The following is a 7145-nucleotide window of genomic DNA, read 5'->3' on the forward strand; positions in this document are numbered from 1 at the left end:
TGATGTTCTCCAGAAGAAGACTGAAGGAGATGTTCTAAATCAGCAGGTTGATGTTCTCCAGAAGAAGACTGAAGGAGATGTTCTAAATCAGCAGGTTGATGTTCCCCAGAAGGAGATGTTCTAAATCAGCAGGTTGATGTTCCCCAGAAGAAGACAGAAGGAGATGTTCTAAATCGGCAGGTTGATGTTCTCCAGAAGAAGACTGAAGGAGATGTTCTAAATCAGCAGGTTGATGTTCTCCAGAAGAAGACTGAAGGAGATGTTCTAAATCAGCAGGTTGATGTTCTCCAGAAGAAGACTGAAGGAGATGTTCTAAATCAGCAGGTTGATGTTCCCCAGAAGAAGACTGAAGGAGATGTTCTAAATCAGCAGGTTGATGTTCCCCAGAAGAAGACTGAAGGAGATGTTCTAAATCAGCAGGTTGATGTTCTCCAGAAGAAGACTGAAGGAGATGTTCTAAATCAGCAGGTTGATGTTCTCCAGAAGAAGACTGAAGGAGATGTTCTAAATCAGCAGGTTGATGTTCCCCAGAAGGAGATGTTCTAAATCAGCAGGTTGATGTTCCCCAGAAGAAGACTGAAGGAGATGTTCTAAATCAGCAGGTTGATGTTCTCCAGAAGAAGACTGAAGGAGATGTTCTAAATCAGCAGGTTGATGTTCCCCAGAAGAAGACAGAAGGAGATGTTCTAAATCAGCAGGTTGATGTTCCCCAGAAGAAGACTGAAGGAGATGTTCTAAATCAGCAGGTTGATGTTCTCCAGAAGGAGACTGAAGGAGATGTTCTAAATCAGCAGGTTGATGTTCTCCAGAAGAAGACTGAAGGAGATGTTCTAAATCAGCAGGTTGATGTTCTCCAGAAGAAGACTGAAGGAGATGTTCTAAATCAGCAGGTTGATGTTCTCCAGAAGAAGACTGAAGGAGATGTTCTAAATCAGCATGTTGATGTTCCCCAGAAGAAGACTGAAGGAGATGTTCTAAATCAGCAGGTTGATGTTCTCCAGAAGAAGACTGAAGGAGATGTTCTAAATCAGCAGGTTGATGTTCCCCAGAAGAAGACTGAAGGAGATGTTCTAAATCAGCAGGTTGATGTTCTCCAGAAGAAGACTGAAGGAGATGTTCTAAATCAGCAGGTTGATGTTCTCCAGAAGAAGACTGAAGGAGATGTTCTAAATCAGCAGGTTGATGTTCCCCAGAAGAAGACTGAAGGAGATGTTCTAAATCAGCAGGTTGATGTTCTCCAGAAGAAGACTGAAGGAGATGTTCTAAATCAGCAGGTTGATGTTCCCCAGAAGAAGACTGAAGGAGATGTTCTAAATCAGCAGGTTGATGTTCTCCAGAAGAAGACTGAAGGAGATGTTCTAAATCAGCAGGTTGATGTTCCCCAGAAGAAGCCTGAAGCTTTAATTGAAAAACCCGTTGACAAGTGTAGATGTTGCTGGGGAAGGTCCAAGAGCCTGATGGGCCCCGTGTGAGGTGTTCCTTGGAAGGTTCCTGCGAAGACAAACATCCTTGCTGATGGAACCAGCAGGCGGACTAATTTATGACGCAGGTTGAAACCATGGCGGGAAGTCAACGTGCAACATTTGTTCTGGCGCGGAACCAGCTGGGTCTGCTTAGGTCATCATGGTGCTGCTCTTCAAGGTGGAACATGTGTGCAGGACAAGAACATGTGTGCAGGACAAGAACATGGGTGCAGGACAAGAACATGTGTGCAGGACAAGAACATGTGTGCAGGACAAGAACATGTGTGCGGGACAAGAACATGTGTGCAGGACAAGAACATGTGTGCAGGACAAGAACATGTGTGCAGGACAAGAACATGTGTGCAGGACAAGAACATGTGTGCAGGACAAGAACATGTGTGCAGGACAAGAACATGTGTGCAGGACAAGAACATGTGTGCAGGACAAGAACATGTGTGCAGGACAAGAACATGTGTGCAGGACAAGAACATGTGTGCAGGACAAGAACATGTGTGCAGGACAAGAACATGTGTGCAGGACAAGAACATGTGTGCAGGACAAGAACATGTGTGCAGGACAAGAACATGTGTGCAGGACAAGAACATGTGTGCAGGACAAGAACATGTGTGCAGGACAAGAACATGTGTGCAGGACAAGAACATGTGTGCAGGACAAGAACATGTGTGCAGGACAAGAACATGTGTGCAGGACAAGAACATGTGTGCAGGACAAGAACATGTGTGCAGGACAAGAACATTTGTGCAGGACAAGAACATGTGTGCAGGACAAGAACATGTGTGCAGGACAAGAACATGTGTGCAGGACAAGAACATGTGTGCAGGACAAGAACATGTGTGCAGGACAAGAACATGTGTGCAGGACAAGAACATGTGTGCAGGACAAGAACATGTGTGCAGGACAAGAACGTGTGTGCAGGACAAGAACATGTGTGCAGGACAAGAACATGTGTGCAGGACAAGAACATGTGTGCAGGACAAGAACATGTGTGTAGGACAAGAACATGTGTGCAGGACAAGAACATGTGTGCAGGACAAGAACATGTGTGCAGGACAAGAACATGTGTGCAGGACAAGAACATGTGTGCAGGACAAGAACATGTGTGCAGGACAAGAACATGTGTGCAGGACAAGAACATTTGTCATCTCCTCCTTCTTTGTCGGGGGGGCAGCTGGCCCATAAAACTGTATCCAAATCAGGATGGACACCTAATCAATAATCAATAAAGAGGATTTTTTTCTCCTTCAGATGTTTCCAAAGTGAGTGTAGTCAGACTGAGGTGGTGAACACATGATGCAAGGCAAGAGTGCTAATACCACCTCATGTGGTGTGTACATGATGCAAGGCAAGAGTGCTAACTAATACCACCTCATGTGGTGTGTACATGATGCAAGGCAAGAGTGCTAATACCACCTCATGTGGTGTGTACATGATGCAAGGCAAGAGTGCTAATACCACCTCATGTGGTGTGTACATGATGCAAGGCAAGAGTGCTAACTAATACCACCTCATGTGGTGTGTACATGATGCAAGGCAAGAGTGCTAATACCACCTCATGTGGTGTGTACATGATGCAAGGCAAGAGTGCTAATACCACCTCATGTGGTGTGTACATGATGCAAGGCAAGAGTGCTAATACCACCTCATGTGGTGTGTACATGATGCAAGGCAAGAGTGCTAACTAATACCACCTCATGTGGTGTGTACATGATGCAAGGCAAGAGTGCTAATACCACCTCATGTGGTGTGTACATGATGCAAGGCAAGAGTGCTAATACCACCTCATGTGGTGTGTACATGATGCAAGGCAAGAGTGCTAACTAATACCACCTCATGTGGTGTGTACATGATGCAAGGCAAGAGTGCTAATACCACCTCATGTGGTGTGTACATGATGCAAGGCAAGAGTGCTAATACCACCTCATGTGGTGTGTACATGATGCAAGGCAAGAGTGCTAACTAATACCACCTCATGTGGTGTGTACATGATGCAAGGCAAGAGTGCTAATACCACCTCATGTGGTGTGTACATGATGCAAGGCAAGAGTGCTAATACCACCTCATGTGGTGTGTACATGATGCAAGGCAAGAGTGCTAATACCACCTCATGTGGTGTGTACATGATGCGAGGCAAGAGTGCTAACTAATACCACCTCATGTGGTGTGTACATGATGCAAGGCAAGAGTGCTAACTAATACCACCTCATGTGGTGTGTACATGATGCAAGGCAAGAGTGCTAATACCACCTCATGTGGTGTGTACATGATGCAAGGCAAGAGTGCTAACTAATACCACCTCATGTGGTGTGTACATGATGCAAGGCAAGAGTGCTAACTAATACCACCTCATGTGGTGTGTACATGATGCAAGGCAAGAGTGCTAACTATACCACCTCATGTGGTGTGTACATGATGCAAGGCAAGAGTGCTAATACTACCTCATGTGGTGTGTACATGATGCAAGGCAAGAGTGCTAATACCACCTCATGTGGTGTGTACATGATGCAAGGCAAGAGTGCTAATACCACCTCATGTGGTGTGTACATGATGCAAGGCAAGAGTGCTAATACCACCTCATGTGGTGTGTACATGATGCAAGGCAAGAGTGCTAATACCACCTCATGTGGTGTGTACATGATGCAAGGCAAGAGTGCTAACTAATACCACCTCATGTGGTGTGTACATGATGCAAGGCAAGAGTGCTAACTAATACCACCTCATGTGGTGTGTACATGATGCAAGGCAAGAGTGCTAACTAATACCACCTCATGTGGTGTGTACATGATGCAAGGCAAGAGTGCTAACTAATACCACCTCATGTGGTGTGTACATGATGCAAGGCAAGAGTGCTAATACCACCTCATGTGGTGTGTACATGATGCAAGGCAAGAGTGCTAATACCACCTCATGTGGTGTGTACATGATGCAAGGCAAGAGTGCTAATACCACCTCATGTGGTGTGTACATGATGCAAGGCAAGAGTGCTAATACCACCTCATGTGGTGTGTACATGATGCAAGGCAAGAGTGCTAACTAATACCACCTCATGTGGTGTGTACATGATGCAAGGCAAGAGTGCTAATACCACCTCATGTGGTGTGTACATGATGCAAGGCAAGAGTGCTAATACCACCTCATGTGGTGTGTACATGATGCAAGGCAAGAGTGCTAACTAATACCACCTCATGTGGTGTGTACATGATGCAAGGCAAGAGTGCTAATACCACCTCATGTGGTGTGTACATGATGCAAGGCAAGAGTGCTAACTAATACCACCTCATGTGGTGTGTACATGATGCAAGGCAAGAGTGCTAACTAATACCACCTCATGTGGTGTGTACATGATGCAAGGCAAGAGTGCTAATACCACCTCATGTGGTGTGTACATGATGCAAGGCAAGAGTGCTAATACCACCTCATGTGGTGTGTACATGATGCAAGGCAAGAGTGCTAATACCACCTCATGTGGTGTGTACATGATGCAAGGCAAGAGTGCTAACTAATACCACCTCATGTGGTGTGTACATGATGCAAGGCAAGAGTGCTAATACCACCTCATGTGGTGTGTACATGATGCAAGGCAAGAGTGCTAACTAATACCACCTCATGTGGTGTGTACATGATGCAAGGCAAGAGTGCTAATACCACCTCATGTGGTGTGTACATGATGCAAGGCAAGAGTGCTAATACCACCTCATGTGGTGTGTACATGATGCAAGGCAAGAGTGCTAATACCACCTCATGTGGTGTGTACATGATGCAAGGCAAGAGTGCTAATACCACCTCATGTGGTGTGTACATGATGCAAGGCAAGAGTGCTAACTAATACCACCTCATGTGGTGTGTACATGATGCAAGGCAAGAGTGCTAACTAATACCACCTCATGTGGTGTGTACATGATGCAAGGCAAGAGTGCTAATACCACCTCATGTGGTGTGTACATGATGCAAGGCAAGAGTGCTAATACCACCTCATGTGGTGTGTACATGATGCAAGGCAAGAGTGCTAACTAATACCACCTCATGTGGTGTGTACATGATGCAAGGCAAGAGTGCTAACTAATACCACCTCATGTGGTGTGTACATGATGCAAGGCAAGAGTGCTAATACCACCTCATGTGGTGTGTACATGATGCAAGGCAAGAGTGCTAATACCACCTCATGTGGTGTGTACATGATGCAAGGCAAGAGTGCTAATACCACCTCATGTGGTGTGTACATGATGCAAGGCAAGAGTGCTAATACCACCTCATGTGGTGTGTACATGATGCAAGGCAAGAGTGCTAACTAATACCACCTCATGTGGTGTGTACATGATGCAAGGCAAGAGTGCTAATACCACCTCATGTGGTGTGTACATGATGCAAGGCAAGAGTGCTAACTAATACCACCTCATGTGGTGTGTACATGATGCAAGGCAAGAGTGCTAATACCACCTCATGTGGTGTGTACATGATGCAAGGCAAGAGTGCTAATACCACCTCATGTGGTGTGTACATGATGCAAGGCAAGAGTGCTAATACCACCTCATGTGGTGTGTACATGATGCAAGGCAAGAGTGCTAATACCACCTCATGTGGTGTGTACATGATGCAAGGCAAGAGTGCTAACTAATACCACCTCATGTGGTGTGTACATGATGCAAGGCAAGAGTGCTAACTAATACCACCTCATGTGGTGTGTACATGATGCAAGGCAAGAGTGCTAATACCACCTCATGTGGTGTGTACATGATGCAAGGCAAGAGTGCTAATACCACCTCATGTGGTGTGTACATGATGCAAGGCAAGAGTGCTAAATACCACCTCATGTGGTGTGTACATGATGCAAGGCAAGAGTGCTAACTAATACCACCTCATGTGGTGTGTACATGATGCAAGGCAAGAGTGCTAACTAATACCACCTCATGTGGTGTGTACATGATGCAAGGCAAGAGTGCTAATACCACCTCATGTGGTGTGTACATGATGCAAGGCAAGAGTGCTAATACCACCTCATGTGGTGTGTACATGATGCAAGGCAAGAGTGCTAATACCACCTCATGTGGTGTGTACATGATGCAAGGCAAGAGTGCTAATACCACCTCATGTGGTGTGTACATGATGCAAGGCAAGAGTGCTAACTAATACCACCTCATGTGGTGTGTACATGATGCAAGGCAAGAGTGCTAATACCACCTCATGTGGTGTGTACATGATGCAAGGCAAGAGTGCTAATACCACCTCATGTGGTGTGTACATGATGCAAGGCAAGAGTGCTAATACCACCTCATGTGGTGTGTACATGATGCAAGGCAAGAGTGCTAATACCACCTCATGTGGTGTGTACATGATGCAAGGCAAGAGTGCTAATACCACCTCATGTGGTGTGTACATGATGCAAGGCAAGAGTGCTAATACCACCTCATGTGGTGTGTACATGATGCAAGGCAAGAGTGCTAATACCACCTCATGTGGTGTGTACATGATGCAAGGCAAGAGTGCTAATACCACCTCATGTGGTGTGTACATGATGCAAGGCAAGAGTGCTAATACCACCTCATGTGGTGTGTACATGATGCAAGGCAAGAGTGCTAATACCACCTCATGTGGTGTGTACATGATGCAAGGCAAGAGTGCTAACTAATACCACCTCATGTGGTGTGTACATGATGCAAGGCAAGA

This window comes from Nerophis ophidion, linkage group LG08 (genome assembly GCF_033978795.1).
Source record: "Nerophis ophidion isolate RoL-2023_Sa linkage group LG08, RoL_Noph_v1.0, whole genome shotgun sequence".
NCBI lineage: Eukaryota > Metazoa > Chordata > Actinopteri > Syngnathiformes > Syngnathidae > Nerophis > Nerophis ophidion.